Raw genomic sequence first — 10,727 nt, 5'->3', positions numbered from 1 at the left:
CAGAACATAAATGTTCATGTTGCAGAACATATTGCAGAACATACATATTGTACCGTAAATATATGAGATTTGCATGATTTTGTTGAAGTTATGCTATTTGTGTAACATGTTTTGCAAAATAACACGTTTTACAATATATTTTATTTGCAGAACGTAGATGGACTCCGAGGACTCCGATAAAAAGGTGGACTCCATAGAACTCACCCCACACTTTATAATATTAGAAATGATGCATCTAGGAATCTCTATGTGAATAACAATGTTTATCCAATGCCTAGATTTTTCCATGCAAATTCAAATGTTACTTATGATGTACTAACCCCAGGACCTTCAAGACAAAAGGGTGCATGTGTATTTAACTGATCTATTTTGTAGGTATGCCTTACTGCTAAGCAAGACTTGTGGTACCTTGATAGTGGATGTTCGAGACATATGACCGGTAATAAGTCACTCTTGAACAACATTAAAAAAGTCACTGCTGGAAGTGTCACGTTCGGAGATAGCAGTAAAGGTATCATTATTGGCATTGGTGACATCGGGAACGAGCACTTCAAGATATTCGATGTACTAGTCACAGGACTAAAGTACAACCTTCTCTCGATAAGTCAACTTTGTGCTAATGGAAATAAGGTAATTTTCTACCCTACTCATTGTTCTATTCTTAACAAAGATGAAAAATTAGTCCTTACTTGTCCTCGAGACAAAAATGTCTATATATGTGACATGAGTAAGCATGTTAATATATGCCTAATCACTACTATAGATGACCCTTGGTTATGGCATTGAAGATTAGGACATGCAAACATGAAGTTGATTAAAAATATATCAACTAAGGAACATGTACGAGGAATACCAAAATTAAATTATAAAAAGGATCACATATATGAAGCTTGTGAAATTGGCAAACTAATACGAGCTTCTCACAAAACAAAATTTATGGTATCTAGCTCACGACCTCTTGAGCTTTTACACATGGATCTTATCGGTCCAGTCCCAGTACAAAGTCTCAGAGGATGTTCATATACTTTGGTAGTTGTTGATGACTATTCACGATTTACGTAGACAGAATCCCTCAAAACCAAAATTGATGCTTTTGAATCTTTTTCTTCTCTATGCAAAAGAATTCAAAACCAGCAAAATAATACCATAGTCTACATAAGAACTAGTCATGGTAAAGAATTTGACAATTCAAACTTTACAAGTTTTTGTGAAACTTATGGTATCGCTCATAACTTTTCTCCTCCTTATACTCCCCAATCTAACGAAGTAGTTGAAAGGAAGAACATAACATTACAAGAAATGACAAATACAATGATAAATGAATATCCCCGTCCTAAATATTTTTGGGCTGAGGCAATGTCAACTGTATGCCATATTCAAAATAGAGTTTTATTAATACCTATAATTCAAAAGACTCCATATGAGATTTATTTTGGTATAACTCCTAAAGTTAATTACTTTAGAGTATTTGGAAGTAAATGCTATGTCTTAAACTCCAAAGATTACCATACAAAATTTGATCCAAAATCAAATGAAGGTATATTCCTTGGATATTCAACAAATAGAAAAGCTTATAGAGTATTTAATTTAAATTTTCTGGTGGTGGAAAAATCAATGAACATAGCTTTCGATGAAACAAAACCATCACCTAAATATAAAGATCTTGTAGACAAAGAAGATGTCACACAAGACAATATTGAGAATATTATTTGACAATTCAAAAATGTGGAATTTGGCTCACCATCTCCAATAAATCCACTAGAATTGTTAGAAACAGATATTGAACTACCTAAAGATGTTCCAAACATTAGAAGTCATCCTTTGGACAATGTTCTAGGAGACTTAAGTAAAGGAGTTCAAACACGGTCACAAGTTCAAAATGTTGTGAATCGCCTTAGTTTTCTATCACAAATAGAACCTAAGACCGCTAAAGAAGCTTTGTTAGATGAAGATTGGATCTTTGTAATGCAACAAGAATTAACCCAATTCTCTCGTAGAAAAGTTTGGGAACTTGTTTCAAAACCCAAAGATACTTCCATAATTGGAACTAAATGGGTATTTAGAAATAAGTTAGATGAAAATGGAAATTCGAAATAAAGCTAGACTGGTTGCACAAGGTTATACTCAAATAGAAGGTATAGACTTTGATTAAACATATGCACCGGTAGCACGAATTGAATCAATTCGAATGCTATTAGCTTTTGCATGTCATAAGGATTTTAAAGTATATCAAATGGATGTAAAATCTGCATTCTTAAATGGGATACTAAAAGAAGAAGTATATGTTAAACAACCTCCCGGCTTTGAAGATGCAACACATCCAGAATATGTATACAAATTATGAAAAGCTCTATACGGATTAAAATAAGCCCCGAGAGCCTTGTATGAAAGGTTGAGCAAATTCCTGTTAGAAAATAACTTTAAAATGGGAACTACCAATAAAACCTTATTCACAAGACAAGAAACAAATGATATCTTGCTTGTACAAATATATGTAGATGACATCATATTTGGTTCAACAAATGATGTACTATGTAAAGAATTCTCTGACTATATGAGCAAAGAATTTGAGATGAGTATGATGGGTGAAATAAATTTCTTTTTGGTATTGCAAATAAGACAATCTGACGAGGGCATTCATATTTCATAATCAAAATATTGCAATGAAATGCTAAAGAAATTTGAAATGGAAAATTGCAGACCAATTTCCACCCATATGTCAACATCTGACAAACTAACGGAGGATCCTAAAGGAATTCCTGTTGACATTAAGAAATATCGAGGCATGATTGGTAGCTTATTATATATTACCGCAAGTCGACCTGGTATACAATATAATATTTGTAATGTGCTAGATTTCAAGTAGCACCAAAAGAATATCATTTATCCACAGTAAAAAGAATACTGAGATATCTTAAAGGTACCACTAATATTGGTCTTTGGTATCCTAAAGGAGTACCATTTAACTTAACTTGTTATTCTGATTCAGACTATGCTAGACATTTAGTCGACAGAAAAAGTACAAGTGGTACGTGTCAGTTCCTAGGTGGATGTTTAGTTTCATGGTTTTCAAAGAAACAAAATTCCGTATCTATTTCCACCACTGAAGCTGAGTATATAGCTGTTGCCAAATGTTGTGCACAAATACTGTGGATGAAACAAACATTGGCTGACTATAATACTAAGTTTGATGTAATCTCCATATTATGTGATAATACAAGTGCCATTGATTTAAGTAAAAATCCTGTGCTGCACTCGAGATCCAAACACATAGATGTGAGACATCATTTTTTACGTGACCATGTCAACAAAGGAGATATAAAAATGGCTCACATTGAAACTGAGCATAACATCGCTAACATCTTTATAAAACCATTAAATTCAGACAAGTTCACTAAAATTTGTTTGGATTTAGGAATGTTGGAATATTCAAATAAATAATATGCTCTTAAAATATATTATTTATATATTGTGTAAATATTTATAGATTTATTTTAAAAATAAACTACTTTCTACTATCTGTTAATTATCTCAATAGTTCAGATTTATCAATAATTATTTATTGATCGGATTGTTGAGGAATTAAATGGATCAAGTGCACATAAAAGAGTTTATTTTAAAATAAAATAAATATGAGCACACATAAAAAATTTATATCAAAATCATTTATATATATATTTTTGAAATATTTTTAAAATATTTTATTTATAAAAAAAATTATATAATTTTTAGTTTTATTTGTTTTGCCCAACCTAATTAGCCTTAAAAAGGCCTAGTCCAAAATCAATTTTATAGAAATTGATTTATTCATACATATATATATTTACAAGCCCAATATATATAAATATATAAACTTCGGGCTTCAACTACAATCCAACCCATTTAACACAAAAATGACCCAACCCATTTCCTATAACCCTAAAATATAAACCGTCCATTTTTATAGTAGTCTAATCCTGGCCGTCCATAATCTATCACATATATACAATTGCAATCAGGGTTTCTACTGTTCATAATACTCTCATCCTCGCCTCTTTGTCTCTCTATTCTCTCTGACCCGTCGTCGCCGTTCTTGATTTCTCCGACGAGTTCATCTATTTCTTCCGATTGAATCTCAGTCTATTCTGTACCTCATATACTATACATGATTTCCATACGATTTAATCAAATGATCGATTAAATTATTTCAAAGAATTAGGTTGGGTAAATCAAAAAGATTTCGATTAATCGACTCTAGTTCAAAACAATTAAACTCGGGAATAGATTGAAATCAACATGCATATATAACTATATATATTCACAGTTTGATTCGATTAAATCAACTGAGTCACAAACCCTAATTCAAATTTGAGTGTTTTGTGCAGATTAATCGAAGAAACAAAGCAAGATAGTGATAGACCGAGTAAAGAAATGGAGTTTGGAGAAGAAATCAGCTCGACTCAATTTACCGAGTTGACTCACCGAGTCACTCAACTCGTGGTCAGATGAGTTGAGTCAGGTAAAACCCCATGAAAGCTTCTATGCCATGGGCTAAGGTAAGTTATTTTAATTATGTGTTTATGTGTGAAAATTCGAGGTGCATGAGTATTTTGATGGACTAAATTACTAAAACAATGTAACTTAATTTGATTTCTTTGTTACAAGGCTATGGTCTGTGAAAAAAATGACTTAGTTTGATAACTGCTCATTAGTTAAATGAAATGTTTAATATGTGATCTCAGTTTGATTTGTTTATATGTCCGAATAAGGACAATGTTTAAGTCAGATTATTGGCTGTTTATTTTGGACAAATCATTTGTGGTTGGATGGTATCTGATTAGTTGATTGGTAACTCTGTGAAATAATAGTGTTATAAATGAAACACATTATATGCTGTATAAATCAAATTATGGTATGAAATTAAGAATCTGATTATATCACATTAAGTAATTATTCTGATCAGTTATATATAAACTTTGAGGAACGATAATTGATTTTTAAATAAACACAATTATAAGCAGTAATGAAAATATGGTATAAACTCAGGGTTCTTACTGGTTAACATGAGTCTTTATTTACTTGGCTAAGCAGATTTGTTAAAATTATTTGCTGACTAATACAATAATACTCAGTAATAATTACATCTGTCATATAACATAAATCTCTTGCACACACATGCCCTCACACAAAGACATGGCTGAGATTCCTCTTGAGAAGCCCAGCATCTTGATCACTGGTGTGAAACGGCCACAAATAGAAATTAAGAACATTCTTGCATTTTTCTATATCTTTGTGTGAAAATTTGTTTACATTTGAGATTTGCTTGATGCTGTGAAGTATTAATAAGATAACTTGAGTGGATATTAAGTAAGAAAGGGTCCAAAACTAGTCAAATCAATCATGAACAGTTGAGTCTTGGTCATTAATTCACAATTTTACAAAATGACTGCATCCTATTAAATGAATCTCTGCTTCTTTGTATAATATCCTTCCACCTTAACACTCTTTTACATATAAAAATAATATATTTATGCACACTGGTATTTCTTTCTTGCATGCTTCATTAATGCATCTGCACAACTCTGTGAGTTCCTATTGCTTGAACTCTCTGCACAGCCTTTGCATTTATAAGCCCGGTGTACATCCTTGCAAGAATGCTATTATATAAGTAACTATAAGTACTCTACTTTACAACTAAAATTAAATACACCTGGATGGAGTCAAAATCACTTGCACTAAAAATGGAAGTATGTGATTAAATGGCAACAAGTCAGTCTCTGTGTGAACTATATGTGCTTAATACTTTAGTAATAGTTGACATTGTAATATGAGATTATCCTTCTCTGCATTGCATTTAAGAATATCACTATGCTCCTACCAGTCCTACATCACTTTTATTTATTATATGTTCTTACTTATAATAAATATATACTTTATTCCTTCATTAATATAGCATATGCTCTATAAATGCACCTGCATGCATGTATAATACGCACACACACACACAAACACAAACACAAACATAAACTACACTCTCTCTAACTTGAATGGATCCAAGACATTCACATTTTTATCCAAGGAGAACTCCAATGCTTCTCCCTCTCATTGACACCATTGATGGGAGATCACTGTCTAAATCTCCTCATCAGTCACATGAAGCACTTTTTCCAAACTATCACCATCATTATCCTCACCATAAAAAGAAAAAACACAACAACATCACACATCAAGCACCTCTATATCACAGTACACATGAAAACTCACCAAGAGTTAAACACCCTAACTCAAATCAAGTCATAAATGCCACTCCTTTAAACCTTTCACCACCAGCACTGCCATACATGCACTTAACACCACCCACACCTACATTGGTCAAACTGACCAATTCCGGTAAGCTCAACAGAATGTTGAAGAACATTCAAACTGGAATGATGATTCAAGTTAAGCAAATGGGTGAAAATTTTAAAATAATCATGGCTGCTAAATGGGATAACTTTGTTTTCTATAGAGGCAGGAACTATCATGTGCATCTCATAAGTGAATTCTATGTGAACATGAAAGTTTGTCAAAGGGAAGATGGTGTCTACTATGTTGAGTCTTATGTGCAAGGGATCAATATAAAGGTTGATAGTAACTCTATTCATAGAGCTATGAGGTTAGGAAGCAATACTTTGCAAAAACCATGCATTAACATCTTTGAAATATTTGCTTTTAACCAAAAGGAGTTTGAGTTGTATGTTGGCCTTTTCAGTGATGATGATGTGCCTTTAGGTCTTTGCGAGTCTAATTGGGGTATTCACTTCAAACACTTCACACACAAATATCAAAAACTGGATATGATTCTTAGGGAAAACATTTTCCCTAAACCAAAACAAGATAGGGTTTCTGATTTTGTTGATCTTAAGGTAATATTTCAACTAGTAACTAATAAGGTTGAGTTTAACTTGAGTTATGTCATAATTTTAAACATGATAAATGGGTTTTATAAAGAATTTATGCCATATGCCTTGCTTATAACCTCCCTGTTTGAAATTAACTAAGTTAAACTAATCAAAACCTTTGCTCAACAAATTGAATACTTAAATGTTGAAACTTTTTACCAAGATAAGGTCCCCTTGAGTGTGTGTAAACCCCAACCTGTGAATCTGATCAAAATGCCTAAAATTGTTAATATTGAGAAAACCAACAATGAGATTAAAATGATAAGAATTGAAATTAACAGTTTAAAAGAACTTAATCTTAAGTTGGTCAATAGGATTAATTACTTAGAAGAAAAGATTATTGGGAAAAAGGCTTTACTTGAGGATTCTGAAGCAACCTCAAGAAGGCATGTGAGTGAGGAGGCAATTGAGCCTGTGAGTGTTGGTGTTGGTAAGAAGGATGATGAGTTTGTTGGTGTTGGTGATAATGGAGATGAGTTTGTTGATTTGGGTGATATTACTGTGTTGCCTAACTTGGGTGAAACTGATAGAAAGTTGGATTTTATTGATGTTAACAAATCTCCTTTGATGGAGTAATCTGCTCTATGCCTATATAAGAACTCTGATATGTTCTTGAATCTCAAACTTGGAGTATAAATCTATTATTAGCATATAAACTTATCCTTGCATAATCTCAAGATTACTATCTTATGTCAAAATTGGATCCTAACATGTTCAGTTCTATAATAACTAAAGTTAGTTATCCGAACAGTTAAAATTACTTTCTAAAAATAAAAAAATGTGGTATCTAAGTACCTATCAAAGAAAGTGATTTCAGTGTTGAGTATTTATCAGGTGTTGTTACTTTGTAGTAATATACTTCTTGCTACACTGTCTTTGTTTTAATAAATCGGCTTACGAAATCTTTAAGTGCAACAAATACTAAAGTTATTAGTTATAACATTGCACTTTGGTATCTAGTTGATATAAGTTAAACAGTTAAGTTCAGGATTTCACATAATTTTGATAAACCCTGAAATTTGATTTATTAGCTCATTTTCCATTAAAGTTTGTTGTTTGTATAGGCTATACATTGTGCAGAAATGAAAATATATATGCAGGTTTTGGTACTTTCAGCATCACGTTTGGAACTTCAGCAGATCAAAAGTCTTGATCTCAGCTAGTATAAAATACATAGAATAATTCGAGATTCAAAATTGTTAAATACATTGGTATCAAATTTTTGTTGTATGAATTGAACAATCGTGTAAAAACTGTTATATCATTTGATGTACACTAACCTGCTACCTTACTAACTACTAACCAGGATGATGTTACAATGAGAACATCCATAATTTTTTTACAAAAAGAAAAAGATCTCAAATTTGACTAACAATTAGCAAACTTGATGATCAGATAAGTTAAACAAGAAACAAGTTTCTTTTTTCGACTTAACTAAACTTATTCGAGTGTCAACTGCAGTATATTCAAAGTTTTGGCCATATATTGATATATTTGTTATAATTGTTTAACAAGACTTAAGCGACTTCCCTTACTAGCACCTTTAGTGTTCCGTGGGAAAAACTTAAGGCTTATATTATATATATATCTATATAAACATATTTATTATATTTAGTTAAAAGATTTAAGTGAATTCCCTTACCAGTACCTCTAGTGTTTCGTGGGAATATCTTAAAGCTTTTAAGTAAATATAAGTATATATATAATTGTATAAGAATTAAGCGACTTCCCTTACTAGCATCTTCAGTGTTTCGTGGGAAAAACTTAAAGTTTATATTGTATTATATATACACACATATAAATTGTGCTAATATAATTTAAACTCTGTTCTTATATTTTGTTTAAATTATGCATATTTTATTCTCTCGACCAAATATTTTATAAGTGCAAATAGTTAAAGAATAAGTGTAACGTTCTCAATTATAAAAGTCTACACATGACTATATTAAACGAGAAATTATTTTATCAAAGATCTGAAAGCTATAATGCTTCACCAAGGACTTGATATATTTATTACTTCAGAAATAAGATATATTATTCAAAATGAAGTAATACCAAGTATACTTTAACATTCATTTAATCTAAAGAAAAGTATACATTAATATCTTTTTTTAAGAATATTTGTACGTCATCCGGTCTGGTTAAGTATATTACTAGTGCAAACTCTTTTTTTATCTATAACGGGTATAGTTTCGTAGATATTTTCTTCTTCGTTTTGCAATGAGGTGAAGTATAGTGAGGTGATTCTCATTCTAAGACCCAAGTCCTAGACATACTAACAGGCAGTTAGTAGTCTTCGCACCGTGAGGAAGAGGAAAGACCCAAGACCAACTACTGAGATCCAACACCGGCAAAAGCTTAGAAGGACAAAGACTACACCAAGGGTTCTACATCAACTTTGAAGAAATAATAGGGTGTTATTGTCTAAAATATGTTGTGTAGGGTTACACATTTATTTTGAGGTGGTAACCCAAAGTTACGAACCAAGACAGATATTTGTGAGGTTGTAAAAGCTTCCCCGCCTATGTAAGGAGCAAGGTTATTTTAAGGGAAAAACTCGGGTCCTGGAGAGGAGCTCGGGGACTAGACGTAGGGGTGAGCGAATTTATTAGAGGTTGCGTCATCGTGAACCAGGATAAACTCTCGTGTGGTATTTTCTTTCTTGACTTTTATTTCCGCATATATAATCTATATCGCTAAAATATTTAAAACGGGATAAATATTTTTAAAATGCCATAATAATTTTTTAATTGGTAATTAAGCTATTTAACCCCCCTTCTAGTTTAAAATAGCCCCTTTTTGGGACCTAACTGATTATTTAAGCAATAAAAAATGAACTTCAGACAACTAAATATTTTAATTATAGAAGCCTGGATCCTATAGGAGGAATATCAGATGTACCATTAGCGATATTAGTACGAGTTGTAAAGTCGAAATGAAACAAAAGAGAAATCATATATAAAATACCATACTACTTAGCAGAGGAAATCATATACATACTCTATCTGAACTTGAATAACTCTATCAATTAAAGACATGACATTAATGAGGTACATACATGTAGGGATATTTACAGGTCAAGCTTATGATAAGTATAAATATAGAAATTATTAGAGTATGCCACTTAACAAATGACCTCTCCAACAACTGTCAATGGAGTACCAACATGAAGAAATCTTTCATTTTTCATGATTCGTCCAATCATCCGCAAAAAAGATATCTGACTGAGACCATTGTTTCAAAACAGATAACACGTAAATTTTTGATGGATATCACCTGTTTAAGGTAGTTTGCCCCAACCACTCTGCAACATAACCTTAGTTTGAGTGGAATGTTAAGGACTTATAAGCCTTCACAAGGGTTAATTCATGAAAGCAAACATCACAGATGATATGTGATGTAATATGTTATGTCACACACACTGTAGAAGGGGGTTGAATACAGTGTATAGCAAAATCAAATCGAATTCTAATAACACAAGTAACAGAAAACAGACTTTATTCAAAGCAATAAACTATGTTACAATATGGAACTGTCCTCTCTCAGTGATGAACAAATATCACGAGAGCTGCTAGGGTTACAATGAATAATATTCTCGATAATGATAATACTTATAGTGTAAACCCTATGTCTGTGTTTATATACTACACAGTTACAAGATAATCGCTAGTTGATATGGAATATAATTCTGCTTCCTAAAATATATCAATCAGATATCTTTTCTTCCAAGTATTCCATTCTTCATAGAATTCCTTCTTCATGCATATCTCTTCTTACATTTGTCTTGATCTTCTTTCCTTTCAATCA

The sequence above is a fragment of the Apium graveolens genome, chromosome 2, assembly GCF_009905375.1.
Source record: "Apium graveolens cultivar Ventura chromosome 2, ASM990537v1, whole genome shotgun sequence".
NCBI classification, from domain to species: domain Eukaryota; kingdom Viridiplantae; phylum Streptophyta; class Magnoliopsida; order Apiales; family Apiaceae; genus Apium; species Apium graveolens.
This window is presented reverse-complemented; position numbering follows the sequence as displayed.